The sequence below is a fragment of the Chelonoidis abingdonii genome, chromosome 11 (genome assembly GCF_003597395.2).
Source record: "Chelonoidis abingdonii isolate Lonesome George chromosome 11, CheloAbing_2.0, whole genome shotgun sequence".
Lineage (NCBI taxonomy): Eukaryota > Metazoa > Chordata > Testudines > Testudinidae > Chelonoidis > Chelonoidis abingdonii.
This window is the reverse complement of record NC_133779.1, coordinates 30,148,285-30,166,597: the sequence shown is the minus strand read 5'-3', so window position 1 is coordinate 30,166,597 and position 18,313 is coordinate 30,148,285. Positions and strand designations below refer to the sequence as shown.

The window sequence follows — 18,313 nt, the reverse complement described above, 5'->3', positions numbered from 1 at the left end:
AAGCATCTAAAAGTTCCTTCTGACAGTCAGAGATCTGTGGCAGAGACAGCCCACTAAAGTTATCTAGGTTATCTTTGCTGATGCCCTCATCAGCTACATAACTGTTGTATACAATTTATTGTTGTTGTTTGTGATAGTAGCAGTCTTCTTTTGGTTAGCTTTTTGCTTAAGTCTATATGCCAACAGCTTGCCAAATTCCCACAAGTTTTGCTTCAAACAGATTACAGCAAACTCAGCCTTTTGGGACAGATATTTGTTGATTTCATGTTTTTAGATTAGGGGTGGGCAAGCTATTTCCATCTGGGTTTGGAAATTGTATGGCAGGCCATGAAAGCTCATGAAATTGGGGTTAGGGTGCAGGAGGCAGTGAGGATTCTGGCTGGGGGTGTGGCCTCTGGGGTAAGGCCAGAAATGAGCAGTTTAGAGTGCAGGAGGGGACTCCGGGCAGTGGCAAGGGATTGGGGTATGGGAGGGTGTGAGGGCTCCGGCTGGGGGTGCAGGGTCTGGAGTGGGGCTTGGGATGAGGAGTTTGGGGTTCAGGAGGATGCTCTGGGCTGGGATTGAGGGGTTCAGAGGGTGGGAGAGGGATTGGGACTGGGTGGGGGCGCATGAGGGGCTCAGGGGTGCAGTCTCCAGTTGGCACTTGCCGCTGCTTCTGGGAGCAGCTTGAGGCATGTCCTTCCTCCAGCTCCTATGCGGAGGCGCAGCTGCATGGCTCTGCACACTGCCCTGTCTGCAGGCACCGCCTCTGCAGTTCCCATTGGCCACAGTCCTCAGCCAATGGGAGCTGGGGGGAGTTGCTTGTGGGGCATGCCTCTGCTTCCCGGGAGCAATGCAGAGTGGCCCCCGCCCTTGCTCCCCGGCTGGAGCAGGGCAAGCCCCCGACCCTGCTGTCCAGCGTGAGCTTGAGGGTCGGATTAAATCAGCTGGTGGGCTGGATGTTGTCTGCAGGCTGTAGTTTGCCCACCCTTGTCTTAGATTGAGGGTTCTGAGCTCCTCTCCAGAGGGAGAAATACTGTCTTTTTCCAAGGCCTCAACTTCATCCTCAAGTGTATCAATTTTGTGTGTTCTCAGTTTCTCTTTAATGGTGGCATAAGAGATGATACAACCTCCGATGACGGCTTTAAAAGCTTCCCAAAGTGCAGCCGATGAACCGCTCAACTCCTGCTAGAGAGAGTTAACCAGTGATGGATCACACAGCAGAAAGGTCTTTAGCCTCCACATTTGCGTTGGGGGTGCCTACCCTGGAGGCCTCAAAGATGCATGTATAGCAGCATGGTCAGATATAACAATGGTACCAATCCCACAATCAGAGACATAATTGATCAAGTCCTGTGACACTAAAATAATCCAGTCTGAATATATTGAATGAGCAGCAGGGGAAAAAACTATTAAAAAACTCTGACTATGAAATCACCCAATTTCCACACACCTTGGAAACCTAAGTCAGCCAGGTATGTATGAAGTACCTGATGAGTCGTAGCATTTATTATGGAGATGGAGAAGATTTATCAAGGACTGGGTCTAGAGTTTCATTAGGCTCCAGCTATGATAATAGGACGATGGCTCTTTTCATTTATACTCATAAAAAAATTGGGATCATTCTGGTTTGGCCCATAGAGATTGCCAGGGATGATTATAGAATTGCTAATTTCCATCTTGTGGACAGTAAATCTGCCGCAATTTCAGACCTTGTGCTCAGAATATTAATATTCAACTTTTTATGTATGAGTATAGCAACACCCCGGCTTTAGAATTAAAACAACTAGAAACTGAGAGGTCTACGCAAGTTCTGTCAGATGTCTCCTGGAACATGCCATGTCCACATTCTCTCTCTCTCTCTCTCTCTCTGTGTTGTGTGTGTGGTTGTTTTTGTTTTGTGTTTTTTTTTTTAGCATTGAGTATGTGGTTTGTTTTGGTTTTGGTTTTTTTCTTTTTGTAGGGCTATTAAACTGTTTTATATTCCAGGAGACACATTTAATGACCAGAGCTTCATTTCTAAAATATACCAGATAAAACTGTGTGGCTTTGTGAATAAATATGAAACTGCAAATTTTCCTGACCATCATATGGCTCTTGCATACCTAAGCAGCCAAAGTGATCTAATCCAGGGGTCGAGCGTCGCTTCATAGGACATACTCTACAGGAGTGAGAAGGAAATTCCCAGCATGGGAGGATAACCGGAGGGGGGCTGAAAGAGGAATTAAATAAGTGGAAAAAACAAAGCAAAAAAGAGGGTGGAGAGAATCTTTTTAAACAATGCAGAACTAGTGAATGTCCAGAGCAGGTGAAACTTGGAGATCCTCACAGCCCAAACATTACAACTACAGTAATCACCTATTGCTAGGGCTCTGTGTCTGTCACGGAGGTCGCAGAAATCATGGATTCCATTACTTTCTGCAACCTCCATGACTTCTAGTGTCACTGATCCCAGGGCCACCCAAGCGCCCAAGCTGGTTGTGGAGCTGCTGCTGGAGCGGCTCCACAACCAGCTGCTCAGGTGGCCCTACAGCCAGCCACACCTTCTGCTGCTCGGACGGCCCCAGGCAGTGATCCTGAGGGTGGTGGGAGCAGCTGCAGCACGGTGACCTCTGGCAGTGGTCCCAGGGGCAAGCAGAGAAGCAGCACGTGGCTTGCCCCCCGGCAGCAGGTACTGCTGGTGTTGTTCCCCCAGAGAAGCACCCTCCCCACTTGGAAGCCTCCCAAAGCAGTGGGCTCCCAGCCAAGATTTAGGCAGGGGTATTTATAGTACAAATCATGGACAGATCACGGGCTGTGAATTTTTTTGGTTATTGCCCGTGACCTGTCCGTAACTTTTACTAAAAATACTCATGATTAAATCGTAGCCTTACCTATTACCAACGGAGCCTTGGTTCACTTAGTCCATAAGGAAGCACCATCTAATAAAACAATAATATATAATTAATCAAATGGTGGATTTTACATTGACACTCCTTTCCTATGAGTTAAGGCAATAGGAAGTAAATTGATAATAACCCTTCAACCCCAATGGGCGGGAGGAGAGGAACTAACATATCAATATCAACTAGCCCCCATCAACGTGTTTAGCGCATATTAGTTCTAAGCGAGCAATACGTACATTCCATACAGTCTGATCATTCCATAGATGTCTTCTCCTCTTGCAAGGGAGAAGTTTGCAGATTTTTGAGGTATTTTCCTGCCTTCTGCAGGGAATTGAATGATACTATCTTCTCGCCATTCTTAATATGGAGCACTGCTGGGAATTTAATAAATTATTTCAAGTCCATCTTCCTGGCCAATAGTTTTGCCTGGTTAAAAGCTTCCCTCATCACAGGTATAATTTTGAAAGAGCAGTATTTTAATTGCTGTTTCTCCCCATCACAGCTCCTTTTTTCCCCTCTGGATTTCCGCGGTATAGGCTCCTTGTTGTTGGTAAACATCGGGAACTTCACAATCAATGTTCTAGGCTGACATTCTGGAGCAGGCTTGAAGGCAAGAGCCTTGTGTGCCTGTTCTGCGTCAAACAAAAAATCTACTGCCAGACCCAACAACTTAGTTAGCAGTTTAAGGACAAATTCAGAGGTTTTAATTTTCTCTTCCCTCAGGGACACCCACAATCTTGCTGTTACGTCGTTTGAGTGGCTTTCTGGATCCCCTAGCTTGGTCTTAATAGTCTTGATATCATTAAAATTCTTCATAACCTGTAACTTGTTCTCCTTGAAATCATCTTCCACTTCAGAAATTCTGTGTTGTCCATCAGCCCTTCATCTGGAAAGAGCTCAGAGTGCTCTCTGAATCTGCCTTGCTGGTGGGAGGGTGGAAGCTATAGAGTTAATTTCAACGGTGTCTGCAGTGACCTGCTGGAGTACAGCCATCAGCCGCATTCCATCAGGCTCAGGCGCCATTTTGTTTGAAGAAGCTGATCAGGCAGATCTCCCGTGGGGTTGTTGTTTTTTGTGCTTTCAGATTTAGAGAGGAAAATGCAGAGCTAGAGGGGCTCTTGGGGGTTTCAGTGGTCAAGCACAGTATTTCAGGGGGTTGGATGACTGGTTTTAGGAGACAGTGTTTAGGGATTCCCTGTGGGCTGCTTCAGAGCCCAAGCAACCTGCATCTGCCTAGGTTACATCTCCTCTGGTGTCCAGTGAGAACCATCTTTGATCCATGTCTACATGAATGGACCATTTCTTGGCAGTTGCTTTTCTGATCTCTGACAATCCTTTTGATCTGGCCCTTCTGTGAGAAAGTGTGTTCAGAGCACAGTCCAGTCCCACCAATCCCCAAGCACTGTCCAGTCCCACCCATTACCCAGCTACTGGGAATATAGTTCATACCCAGTTCTCACCTATACCAATGAGTGCATCCAGAATCAGATGAACAGAGCTAATCCAGAAGCTGCGAGACAGGCAGGGTATCCCATCATACCAATGTGCTGCACTCTACGATTGGCAACCAATTCCAGGCACATTTCAAGAATCTGTCCCTCAGTGGTCCACACCTCACTATCTCTGAAACAGTCTCTAGCTGACTCTGCACTCTGCTGGAGCAGCTGCATTCAGTGAGCACGCTGCCTGGTGGACACTTTCTGGAGGGCTTTGGCTGTGGAATCAGTTCCCGCCAGAGATCTGCCTCAAGCCACATCCTGCTACCTTCAGGGCACATGGTGAAACTCCTCATTTGTTAGACCTTCGCAACTGAGTGCATCCTCTGCTGAAGCCACTGCCTGCTGTGTCCTTCCCAGTACGATAGGATCCAGACATCCGACTGGAGCGCAGCATTCCACTGTCCCTCATCCACCTTTGCAGCATGGGGTAGCAGAGAGGTGACCCATGGGACAGATCAAAGGGAATTCTGGACCTTTGATCCCAGAGTCCCCTTTGACACCAGAGCACATCCCTACAATACACAATGAAAATTTCCCTTCAGGCAGTGTGGAGAACACTGGGATGCCTTCCCTCAATGCACCACACTTCTAGCATTACAGCCTGCTGCTGTCTGGACACCAGCATTGTGACATGCATCAGCACAAGCAGCACATATGAAGGCACTCCTCTAAAACATGTTTTGTTTTGCTTTGGTGTGGCAGTATCATAACCAATGAAGTTAATCTGAGGTGTGATTATTGCCAGTTGAAAACTTTTCCCAATACCCTGCTATGCCACCAAATCTTATCCCGGCTTAGCTGCTGTGTGCAACAAGCCCTTGGGGTCACTAATAGGGTTGCCAGGTGTCTGGTTTTCGACCAGAATGCCTGGTAGAAAAGAGACCCTGGTGGCTCCGGTCAGCACCGCTGATTGGGCAGCCAGAAGTCCAGTCGATGGTGCAGCGGGGCTAAAGCGGGCTCCCTGCCTGCCCTGGCTCCATGTGGCTCCTGCAAGCAGCCGGCATGTTCAGCTCCTAGGCGCAGGGGCGGCCATGAGGGGCTCCGCATGCTGCTTGTGCCCTGAGTGCCAGCTCCACAGCTCCCATTGGCCAGGAAGTGCAGCCAGTCGGAGCTGGGGGACGGTGTCTATAGGTGTGGGCAGCACATGGAGCCCCTGTACACTTGGCCTAGGAACTGGATGTGCCAGTTTCTTCCGGGAGCTGCCTGAGGTAACCGCTGCCCAGCCAGATGCGCACCTCAACTCCCTGCCCCAGGCTGGAACACCCTCCCACACCCTAACTCCCTCCCAGAGCCTGTACTACTACTGAATATTTTTATTAATGACTTGGAAAATGGAGTGGAGAATATGCTTATAAAATGTGTGGGTGACACCAAGCTAGGGGGTTGCTAGCGCTTTGGAGTTCGAATTCCAATGACCTTGACAAATTGGAGAATTCATCTGAAATCAACAAAAAGAAATTCAGTAAAGACAAGTGCAAAGTACTTCACTTAGGAGGGGGGGAAAAATCAAATGCCCAGCTACACACTGGGGAGTAACTGGCTCGGTGGTCGTACTGCTGACAAGGAGCTAGGGGTTACAGTGGATCAATATGCAATGCAGTTGCAAAAAAAGACTGAGTGATTGCACATGTGCATCGCTGCACACAGTCACTGGAAATTTCCCCCTCAATGGTACCCATCAGAGTGGCTTGAGCAGCCCCTGCCTTCACACGCCACTGCGGCCTGGACCAGATGTGGCAGACTCGGCTGCCAGGACTATGGCTTCTGTGACTTCTAGGTACAGGAGGTCGTGGCTGCCATCCTCAGGGCTTCCACACATGGTCCAACAAACATTCAAGACTTGCACCCCCCTCCCCCCAAAGGGTCCTTGTGATTCTGGGAAGCAAATAGACTCTAAGCTCCAGGGGTTGAAGGATTCTAGGGTGATTTTATAGTCTTTGGGGTTGTATACTCCTGCCATTCCCGCAGCAGACCCACCATTACTCTGCTCCTGCTCCTTGTCAGACAGGGGCTATAAACGCAAACCACCATCTCTTCCTGCTTCTTCATCAGTGCCTGCCCAGGGACCACTCTCACAAGGAGTTCCTCTTCCAAGGGGTTCATTCTCTCCGTTAGGTAGGAGCCATAGAGGAGGTAATGCTGTGTCTCAGAGGGAAGCGGCTCTATTCCCCTTGTATCTTAACCGCAAAAGCAAAGGGAGGTCTCAGACCAATTTTAGATCTGCACCAGCTCAACAGCTATCTCCAAAAGATAAAGTTCTACATGACCACCCTGGCTTCCATTATCCCTCCCTGGATCCTGGTAGGCCGCCCTCAACTCAAGCCACCTGCTGTCATGTGGTGATTTATCAAGGTTACAGTAAGTATCTCAGATCTGTAGAGAAGCCCTCTTGTTACCTGTTCACTGCACTGCCTTTTGGCCTGGCAGCAGCTTATTGGCCTTTCACAAAACGTATGACAGTGGTAGCTGCTTTCCTGCACAGGCTCTGAGTACAAGTCTACCCTTACCTGGATGACTGGCTAGTCAAAGACTGATCCAGGCCTCACGTACTGTCCAATCTTTCTCTCACTCAGTCAACTTTTAAAACCCTGGGTCTGCTGATCAACTTAGAAAAATCTCCAGTCCCCCATCCCCTCCCTGCATTTCTGTCATGGAGCTGGATGTCTGGGCTTGATCTGGGTCTGTCTTCTCTGTGGCATGCTGTCACGGACTCCCCGCGCGATGCTCTGGAACTGCTCCCCACAAAGCCAGACAGGACTTTGGGGAGCCTCCTCTCCCTCAGAGCAGACTGTCTTCAGGGAAAGAAACTCACACGGCTTTACCTCCTGGGTCTCTCCTTGGAGCATTCAGCATCCTCTGCCCCCCCGTGCGCTCCCCCAGCGAGCCTGCCCCGGCAGGGTCCTGGGGAAGCCAGAGGGTCCTGCACCCCCACTTTGCAGTCAGACGTGACTTTCAGCCAGCCAGTAAAACAGAGGTTTATTCGATGACAGGAACAGGGTCTAAACCAGAGCTTGTAGATACAGCGAACGAGACCCCGCAGTCGGGTCCATTCTGGGGCCCAGTGAGGCAGACCCCCCCCATCTGCCCTTACTCCTTGTCCCCAGCCAGCCCCAAACTGAAACCCCCTCCACCCTCTCCTCTCTGTGCTTTGTCTCTTTCCCAGGCCAGAAGGTCACCTGACCTCTTTGTTCACTTTCAGCTGTTTCTCGCAGGGGGAAGGGCCCTGGCCATTTGTTGCCAGGGAGACAGAGTGTCAGTGATTTATGCTCACTGGCCTTTATCCCACCACCTAAAGACTTAAGAAATGCACAGGGGAAACTGAGGCACCCAGACAGCATTCAGAGGAAACATTAAGAACAGTCCCACTTCGTCACACATGCTGCTTTGGGAAGACTGGTTGCTCTAGGGTTTTGGTGCCCGACCTCAACCTCATGCACAGGGCTGCCTTACTCTAGCCCAGCTATTTTGTTGCCATAAAGCTAGAAAAAAAATTAACTGCTTGTTGAACTCCCTGGCTTTTCAGGCTGAACCCTTTGCATACCTGGTCCCCCTCTTCCAGCAAAGGAAAGAAGAAGAAAAAGCTCTCTGGCTTTGCCGGCTGCCAAATGGAAAAATGTGTCCTTTTAAAATCCTGAGGTCTGTGCTTCTGGTTCAAAATGATCCCACCACTGCCACCATGTCAAGGCTGATTCCCTGCTCTGGCACTTTGAGTGCAGAAGGTGGGGCCTGCAAAGGCTCTAAAAATAAATACTGGCCACTCCAGGCTTGTATTAAACTTCCAAGGTTACAACTTCTCCCTGACCTTGGATTGGTAGATGCTGCCACCACCCAAGTGCAGAACCTCTTTGAGAACCCAGGAAGGCACACTTGGGAATTCCTTCCTGTGGGGTACCCTCAAGCCCTTTCACCCCCACCCCACGGGAAGAGCTGAGAAAGGGAGTGGCGGGGAAAGGGAAATCAGAATTAAGCATCAAGAATAGATTTCTTGAGGTCCAGCTGAAAGGTAGAACAAAAGCACCTGAGGTTAGCACAGAGGACTCCACAAGCCATAAAGAAATAGGAGGGACAAATCTAATTGCGTCTTCCTAGACATTTCCTGGTCTACTTACATAGCTGGGGTTTTAGATGAGTAGTTTCTAAGTATGATACTGATGATTTTTTCATACCTGGCCCAAGCTTCTTACAGCATAGCTCTTCCTTGTCTGCCTCTCCCCGCGAGAACAACCACAGACAGACAAAAGGGGAGTCTTTTCTCCATTTTAAAAAGTTCTAGCCTTCTCATTGGCTCTTTTGGCCAGGTGTCCACTCACTTCCTTTTATCTGTGCATAGCAGTGAAACTTTTTAACCCTTTACAGGTAGAGCAATTAGAGAACAGCTACTAAGAGGGATTTTATAGCTGCTGGGTGTCCAAAAAAGGGAGCTTTACCCCCCGCCCCAATTTATCACAAAGGCCTGGAAAGGTACCTGCAAACATGAGAACCTGTTCCTCCCTGGGACTTGAACTTAGATTTTTCAAGGCTTATGAGGTCTCTGTTTGAGCCTTTAGCAATGTGCTCCTTACTACACCTATCATTGAAGGTGGCATTTTAGTAGCCCTCGCTTTGGCCAGAAGGGTGGCTGTGCTGCATGTTCTGATGTCTGAACCTCCTTATACCTTGTCCTTAAAGAAACTGTGTAACTGTGCCCCATGTCCAAGATTTTGCTGTAAAGTGGTTAGCTACCTTTCATATTAACCAGTCGATTTACTTAGGTACATTTTGCCCCAAACCACACACCAATAGAGAGGAGCTATACCTGCCCAGCCTAGATGTTAGAAGGGCTTCGGTGTTCTATGAATGTAGACAGGACTAAATAGTTCCCTTTGTGAGCCCAACTACTTGTGGCCGTCCCTGGCAGGATGCAGAGTCTCCTAGTATCTTCGCAGATAATTTCATAGTGGATAATCTCCTATAGTTATATATGTTATGATCTGGGTTCCATTTCCCTACTGCGCATTCGATGAGATCACAAGCGGCCTCAGCAGCATTTCTTGTGCAAATCCCTAACCAGGATATTTGTAGAGCACCAACCTGGTCTTCAGTCCACACCTTCAAGTCCCATTATGGCATCACTCCGCACTGTAGAAACAATGGTAAATTTGGGCAAGTTATACTCCAGTCTGTGTGTACATAAACTCCATCCCTCTTCCTACCCCACACTTGTGAGTCACGGAGAGTGGAATGCACATGTGCAATCACTCAGAAAAACCAAGCATGATTACTAACCTTCCATATCTGTTCTTTGAGATGTGCTGTTGTCACGGACTTACAGGTCACACCCACTCTCAGCCCTGTGTGGTCCCTGGGCGAACCCCCTTCAGTGCGAGCCCTTCTTGGGGGTCCACTCTCTCTCGGGGTCAGGCCCCTCCACTTCCTGGAACCACACCTCTCTGAGCCTTAGCACACCTGTCTCTCGCCATGGGCCGCTCAGGGAGTCCACTCGCTCTGGACCCCCGGGGCCTCCAATCCCAGAGAGAATGATGCAACCCTGATCTCTAGACCAGAGCAACTCTCAGCCAGCATAAAACAGGAGGGTTTAGTGAGCATCTGAACCCAGCCCAGGAAACTCTCAGGGCCCTCAGGCCTGGCCTCCCTCAGCCCAGCACATCCAAGTCTCCCCTGCATACACTGGGCTCTGCCTGCTCCCCCTCTCCAGTCCCGAGACCCTGCGCTTCCCAGCTGGGCATCCGATCTCACCGCCCCCAACAGCTCCTCCCCGTCCTTTGTCTTCTGTCCCTGGTAAACTGGGTTGCTGGGGCCCTCTGTCCCCCTCTGGCTGGACCTGGCTGGTCAGGTCACCGGGGTCCTCTCTCCTCAGCCCTGTGTCCTCCCATTCATAGGCGCCAACTTCAGGTCCCGCCGGTGGGTGCTCGGCCCCCCCCGCCCCCAGCCCTGCCCCACCTCCTCCCACCCTTGCCCTGCCCATATTCCGACTCCTTTGCACCAACTACCCGCCCTGGCCCCACTCTTTCCCTGCCTCCTCCCTGAGCACACCCAGTCCAAAACAGGTCTTGCCGATACAGACAACAGGACCCCCTTTAGTTAGGACCATCTGGGGCCCCCAGGGAAGCCACAGCCCCGTTGGGAAGCCCAAGCCCCGTTAGGGCGCCCCTCTCCATTTCTCAACCAGCTCCAAACTGAAACTCCCTCCAGCCTCTCACTCAGCCTCCCCACCCCCAGCCTTTGTGTCCTTTGTTCAGTTTCCCAGGCAGAGGTGTCACCTGGACTCCAACCCCTCTCCTGGGTTCTCAGGTTACATGCTCAGGTATCCTCCCTTCCCCAATGCAGGCAAACAATCCCAGGAAAACTCCCCTGCAGCCTTTCCAGGTTAATTACTCCCCACTCAGTATTTACATAACACATTAAGAACATTCCCACTTTGTCACAGATGTGTTTTGCACATGTCTGTTCCACTCCTGAGTGTGTGCACAACCCCATGCACAGTGATTGGAAATTTTCCCCTCAGTAAAAGCAGCAGAGAATCCTGTGGCACCTTATAGACTAACAGACGTTTTGGAGCATGAGCTTTCGTGGGTGAATACCCACTTCGTCAGATGCATGCACCTGACGAAGTGGGTATTCACCCACGAAAGCTCATGCTCCAAAACGTCTGTTAGTCTATAAGGTGCCACAGGATTCTCTGCTGCTTTTACTGAGGGGAAAATTTCCAATCACTGTGCATGGGGTTGTGCACACACTCAGGAGTGGAACAGACATGTGCAAAACACATCTGTGACAAAGTGGGAATGTTCTTAATGTGTTATGTAAATACTGAGTGGGGAGTAATTAACCTGGAAAGGCTGCAGGGGAGTTTTCCTGGGATTGTTTGCCTGCATTGGGGAAGGGAGGATACCTGAGCATGTAACCTGAGAACCCAGGAGAGGGGTTGGAGTCCAGGTGACACCTCTGCCTGGGAAACTGAACAAAGGACACAAAGGCTGGGGGTGGGGAGGCTGAGTGAGAGGCTGGAGGGAGTTTCAGTTTGGAGCTGGTTGAGAAATGGAGAGGGGCGCCCTAACGGGGCTTGGGCTTCCCAACGGGGCTGTGGCTTCCCTGGGGGCCCCAGATGGTCCTAACTAAAGGGGGTCCTGTTGTCTGTATCGGCAAGACCTGTTTTGGACTGCGTTCCTGTTGTCTAAATAAACCTCTGTTTTACTGGCTGGCTGAGAGTCATGGTGAATGGCAGGAATCCAGGGGTGCCAGGCCTAGTCTCCCCCCACACTCCAAAGAGCAAAGTTACAGAAGGGTTAATAACAGTTTTTATATCGTTTTGGGTGTATTAACAGGAATGTCATAGGTAAGACATGAGAAGTAACTGTCTCGCTCTGCTTGGCACTGGGGAGGCCTCAGCTGGAGTATTGTGTCCTGTTCTGGGCACCTCATGTTAGAAAAGAGGTGGACAAATTAGGGAGAGTCTAGAGAAGAGCAACCAAAAAGGATAAAAGGTTTAGAAAAGCTGAGCTCTGAGGAAAAGTTAAAAACCTGGAGATGTTTAGTCTTGAGTAAAGAAGATTGAGGAGGGGAACCTGATAAGTCTTCAGATACGTTAAGGGCTGTTAGAAGGAGGACAGTGATCAATTGTTCTCCATGTCCACTGAAGGTAGGACAAGAAGTATTGGGCCTAATCTGCAGCAATGGAGATCTAGGTTGGATATTAGGAAATAACTATCCTTAGAATTAGAAAGTTAAGTGCTGAAACAGACGTCCAAGGGAGATTGTGGAATCCCCATGACAGGTGGCGTTTAAGAAAAGGTTGAACAAACACCTGTCATGGGTGGTCTAGGTTTACCTGGTCGTGCCTTGGTGAAGGGGACTGGACTTGATGGCCTCTTGAGGTCCCTTGTAGTCCTACATTTCTATGATTCTGTGTGACGCAGGGCAAGCCTGTCATATTGCAAACCAACACTGGCTGTAATTTTAAGGTTGAATGGGTAACCTTGGCTCTGGCACTTCTGAATTATTGTGTGCCTGGCTTTGCAACTTTAATGTTCTCTTACCATAGATGTTTGGGTGTAATACAGCATACTACTTCGCTCCCTGCTTTGTAATATTCTTTTGTGATGTAAAACAGCTGCCACGTTCCACCCAGGAGCTGGCTGCACTTGAGAGAGAGAGTGTGTGTGTCCATTTCCTGTATATGTGCAGTTTCTGAAGGACATTATGTAAATGTCAAGTGTTGTTACCATATAGCAATAAAAGCAGTATCAATCTTTTAACTGCCAACCTGCTAGCTGCCACGGAAAGCCTGCAAATGGTTGCATTTGTGGATCTAGCGGGGGGAAATCTTCCCCTATGTTTCCCCAGGCTCCTTAAATGTGGTTATTCCTTTCTGACTCGAGTGACTAGACAAAATGTGGGGCCCACGAGATGTTCCAGCTGGGACTAGACATTTAACAGTGAGGATAATTAGCCATTGGAAGAATGTACCAAGGGTCGTGGTGGCATCGTCATCACTGATTATTTTTAAATCAAGTTTAGATGTTGATCTAAACTACCTGCTCTGGGAATTATTTTGGGGCAGTTCTCTGGCTTGTGTTCTGCAGGAGGTCAGCTGACATGATCACAGTGGTCCCTTGGGGGCCTTAAAATCTATGACCTTGGTGATTGCCTGGTACCTTGTTTATTTACAAGGAATGTACAAAGTCCTGCTTCTCCAACTGCAGGAGGAAGCAAAGGCACAAAGGAGCAGTTTCTTAGCTTACTGCCCCAGGGCTCTTTAGCTGACATCAGCAGCCAAAGCTGTCTCAAAACTTCTCCCAGGGTCACATTGTGCTTACAGGATCCTGCTTGACTTCCTTCAGGCATGTTTTTGTGTGTGTGCTCTGCCTTCCTCTCATACACACCCAAACCAGTACTTGGAAAACCCCCTCTTCCCAGTCCTGGGCGACTCCTTGCCACAATCCTAGGCCAAGAGCTTAGCAAGATTCAAAGAGAGGCTCAGACATTTTCAACTAAATAATAAGAACACTCATAGTTAAGATAAAAATGTGTAAGGGATGTAAACCTCCAGCTTCAGGGTGTGAACCAGCCTCTAACTGATAGGGGGGCAATGACCCAGGCATGGTGGCCAGGCCTATGATCAAGAGTCAGGCTTAGCGCTCAGAGCCAAGGGTCACAACAAAGGACAGTGTCAGGTGTAGGAGCAGGGGCTAGAAGCAGATGGAAGGCAGGAACCCAGAGCAGGCAGGAATGGAGGGTTCAGGAGCTGGAGGAGCAGGAGGGGGTCATAGTAGCAGCCAGCCAAGGATTCCTCTAGTTCAGTGGTTCCCAAACTGGGGTTTGAGAACCGCTGGGGGTTCACGAAATGTTACAGGGGGTTCTCGGGGGGAAAAAAATTCCCTAATGGCAGACAGAGCTGTCCCTAGGAACCCCGGACAGCATGGGGCCAGCAGCCTGGAGCCCCTGGACTTCCAAGAGCTAAGCAGATCAAAGCAAGCATCTCTATCACACTGAGGAGATTTAAACTTCAAGACTCCTTATAAGAAATTGAAAGGGAGGTGGAGATTTTTTGCTGTTTTTAAAATTAAATAGGCAGCTAGTGTTGTTTTTAAAATTATGATGATGAACAAGTTTAAGCTTTGTTGTAACGTGTGTTGTTTGTCTGGACTGCTCAAGACCTGAATGCTTGTGTAGGAGGAACTCTTTGAGTTGGCTTTTTAAATACCTTCCTGCTGTTTCACACCTGATAAGTCTTTAATGAAACATAGGAGCCTTGTCTTATAACAGGCTTATTCAAAGTGATACAAGCTACAAAAGTGAGATCTTGGAAGACTGTTGCCATTTTCATAATGTAATAAAAATATTGTAATGATAAATAAGAACATAAGAACGGCCCTACTGGGTCAGACCAAAGGTCCATCTAGCCCAGTGTCCTGTCTTCCGACAGTGGCCAGTGCCAGGTGCCCCAGAGCGAATGAACAGAACAGGGAATCATCAAGTGATCCATCCCTGTCGCTCATTCCCAGCTTCTGGCAACCAGAGGCCAGGGACACTTACTAATAATTAGTGTGTAATAAGCATGTCATAAAACAAATTTTATATTTCCAAGATCACTGCTTTTATAATTTATCCTTAGGTAAACGAGAAAATTCCTGGAAATATTCATTTTTAGGAGGGGGTTTGCGAGACTTGACATTTTAGTGAAAGGAGTTCACATGTTGTCAAAGTTTGGGAACCACTGCTCTAGTTGTTCAGTCTCTGCTATTTCCTGGTTTATATAGAGCTCCTCAGCCAGTCAGGGCACTGGATGTTCCCCCAATCGGGAGCTCTGGGGACAGGATCCTCTGCTAGCTAGCACCTTGCTGGTTCCCTTTTCTGGTTACTCCGGTGAGCTGTCGGGTGGTGGTCATGGCCCGAGTACCCGTGGGCATGAATGCAAGATCAGGGATCCCTCACAGGGTGTTAGGGATGAACTTCCCCTAGGGGCAGGGGTTTCTTGCACCTTCCTCTGAAGCATCTGGTTCTGACCGCTTTCAGAAACAGGACGCTAGACAAGCAGAGGAACTGGCCATGTCTAAGAGATGGAGCTTAGGGTAATTGTACACAGCAGTGTGAGCTCGGGCTCAAGCCAAACCCACCTTGAGTCCACATGGCAAATGCCCTAACCTAGGGCTCGGAGTCAAGGTCCCAGGAACCTGCAGGCTGGAGGGCCCATGCCTGTGTTAAGCTGGGTCTTAGGGTCTGAGCCCGATTGCTTTCCAGTGTGCACGCAGCCCCACCTTGACTCAGGTCCCAGAGAAGCAGCGCTACCAGTGCCATTACTGCCTGGCCGAGCATGCTCCCTGTTCCTGCTCCTCTTGCAGCGGGGGCTGCAGCTGCTGCTCTGGCTCCTCCACGCTGCTGCACAGAGCTTGCTGGGGCAGGGAGCAAAGCTGACAAGTGGAAGGTGGCTCCCAGATGTTGGGGGTCATCCCTCCTCTGGCCATGCTGCTCTCCCACCCTGCAGGGCAGCGCTTAGTCCCTGCTCCATTCTGACCCTTATTCCCAGCCCCACGCTGCTCTCCCAGTGGCTGCATGTGCAGAGGCGACCAGGCAGTATGTACTGTCAGGGCGGCAAGTGAGAGCCAGCCCCAAAACTTCTGTACAGCCTCCCAGCGCTCCCTTATCTCTGCCTCCTGGAGTGCGGTGGGAGCAGGGATAAGGCGGGGGCGGGTGCTGGAGCACAATGCACACCACACACCAAGCCCTGGAATGGGTGGGTGAGTGGGTGTGTGTGTGTGTCCTCTGAAAACTACATTTTGTGTCAAACTTCAAACAGACAAAAATAAATTAATAAACCAACCAAACCCCTTCATTGAACAGCCCAGGTTACAAGTAAAGAATTGCAGAGTTTCACTGTAATAGTTTGATGGCCCTGGAGCCTGATGTCCTAATTCTTCTCAGACCAGGCCCACATGGGCATTTCCCTGCCTCGACCTGGAGAGCCCAGTTCTCCGATTAGATGGCAGTTCAGTATAAGTCTTCTCAAGCTGCAGTCGTTCTACAGAGACAGCCACCAGAGTCATTGTATGGTTTGGGTACTAACGCGTCTCATGGGAGCCTGAGTTCCATCCATGCATCGGCACAGTTAGGAAACCGGGAGGCAGTAGCTTTTCCCCCAGTGCACCGTGTCCTAAGGCTTAGTAGCAGGGGCGTGGGCAAACCTTTCGGCCTGAGGGCCACATCTGGAATGAAATGTGTATGGCTAGGCCGATGAATGCTTCACAAAGGATTGGGATTGGGGTGTGGGAGGGGTGAGCTCCAAGGGTGGACCAGAAATGAGGAAAATTCAGCGTGTGGGAGGGCTCTGCCGATGGGGAGTGGTGGCACGGGGGGAGGGGGTTTGTTAGGTATCAAGGCGGGGATGCAGGCTCTGCGGTTAGGTATAGAGCACGGATGAGGGGTTGCCGGCGTCAGAAAGGCTCTGGAGCTGGGATCGAGAGGTCAGAGGCAAGAGTTGGGGCGGGAGGAGACTCCAGGATCTGAGGCTCTGGGCGTGCTTACCTTCAAGTGGTTTCTGCAGAAGCAGCATCAATGTCCTTCTCCGGCTCCTCGCAGGAGGCAGCAATCCAGGCAGTCTTCTAACAATGTTGCTCCTCGTGCTGCAGTTTTCCTTGGCCAATTGGGAGCTACGGGGACAGTGCTGGCAGGTGGGCAAGCCTTATCGCGGGAAGCGGAGTGTCCTCCTGGCTGTCCCTACGATGTAGAGGCTTGTAGCTTGAGAGTGGCAGGCCGCCATGCCGCTGCTTCTGGGAGCTGTGTGGGCGGCCCCCCTGTCTCCCCCTAGCCTGGAGCACTGGAAGCAGGTCTGTGCCGCTGCTTCCGGGAGCTGTGTGGAGTGGCCTCCAACCCTGCTCCCCAGCTGGAGCACCGGAGCAGGTCTGTGCCGCTGCTTCCGGGAGCTGTGTGGAGTGGCCTCCAACCCTGCTCCCCAGCTGGAGCACCGGAGCAGGTCTGTGCCGCTGCTTCCGGGAGCTGTGTGGAGTGGCCTCTGACTCTGTGCCCCGGCTGGAGCATCAGAGCGGGGCAAGCCCTAGACTCTGCTCCCCAACGGGAGCTCGAGGGCCAGCTTAAAATAGCTGGTGGGCAGGACCCGGCCTGCAGTTTGCCCACCCCTGGGCTAGAGTGTCAACACTGGTAGAGGGTGGGGGCACTAGGCACATGTTTTCTTTGACTTGGGCCTATGTACCGCAGTGTGGATGCCAGAGCACTTGGTCTGACCACAGAATGGACAATCCTTAGCCTAGGATTAAAATGCAGTGTGGACACTCAAGCCCAGGGTTCCCTGACACAGGCGAGCTGACCTGAGTCCCACTCCCCCTGGGCTTACAGAGCTAAAGACCATCACAAACCTCCCCACCTTCTGCCCCAAGAGCATGCATGTGTGTGTGGAAATTACCCACAACAAAACACTCCACTGCACACGCTTCTGCCCCTGGGGAGAGGAGAGAACAAACACATGACAGCTGTTAGTCACGTTGCTTAATGCATGACTTGAAGGTGCCCAGATCCTGTGGCGATAAGTGTGGTATAAGAACCTAAATAGAGGAGAACGTGTTAGGCCGGTTCCCTTTGAACTCTGGGCTGGCTTTGGGGCTGTTCACCGTGCTGTGCCCAGTGCCAGGATTCTCCTGTTGCCTTTTCCAAATGTAAATGCTTGTGGCAAGGTTTCAAAAAGATGCAAAGCAAAGAGCAGAGTTACTGCAAACGGAGGCAAAAGCCCAGATCCCTGCGCTGCTCTCTGCGTCCGGCAAACAAGGTGCTGAGTGTAGGATGTCAAACGAAGCTGCACAGGAGAGAGAGGAATCCTGCAGGTGTCCTGCAGCGCTCAGCCTGACACAGAAAATCACCACCAGCTCGGTTCCCTATGCACCTCACCATCTTTTGGCCAGCTAAAGCCAGAGATAAAGGAACATCCTGGGAGGCTACAGGGGAGGTGAGCTAATCTAGCCGCTCCCAAACTGCAGTCTGTAGAGAGGTCCCATGGAACCAGCTTCTCCATGTTTCCAGCTGCTAAAATGCATCAACAAACCCTAAAATATCTGGGATACTTTCCAAATCGCTGTCATTTGCCACAGGAAAATGAGGCCACATGCCCATGAATGGCAAGACAAATGGCTCGTGATCACGAATAGGCGGGGAGGTGTCCACCAGCCGAGGTGTGGTCCATGCTGCGAAACGTGTGAGGATGCAGCCTGGGTTGAGCCACCGGGCCCTCCTCGCCAGAAGGATATGGATGCTTTGTGCTTGGATAGCTCCCTTCAGCTGGGACGGCACAGAGGCTTACTCACGTTAATGAGCATTAATGTGATCCTGGCCATGCCTCTGGGGGATACTGTGTATAGTGGAGGGGGGCTGTGTATAGTGGCTCACTGTGCAGCCCGTGGGGGGTGAGTAGACAAGTGGCGGGTGAGGGAGGGGGGCTGAAGAGGC

At 50.4% G+C, this 18,313-nt stretch overlaps 1 protein-coding gene and 1 pseudogene across 1 annotated transcript in view; both read left to right on the top strand.

Annotated features, from left to right (window-relative positions):
* TJP3 (tight junction protein 3) overlaps positions 1 to 18,313 on the top strand; it is a 55,226-nt gene that overhangs the window by 9,086 nt on the left and 27,827 nt on the right. The gene's annotated exons all lie outside the window — the stretch shown is intronic.
* Positions 5,050 to 5,166, top strand: LOC116821542 (U4 spliceosomal RNA; annotated as a pseudogene).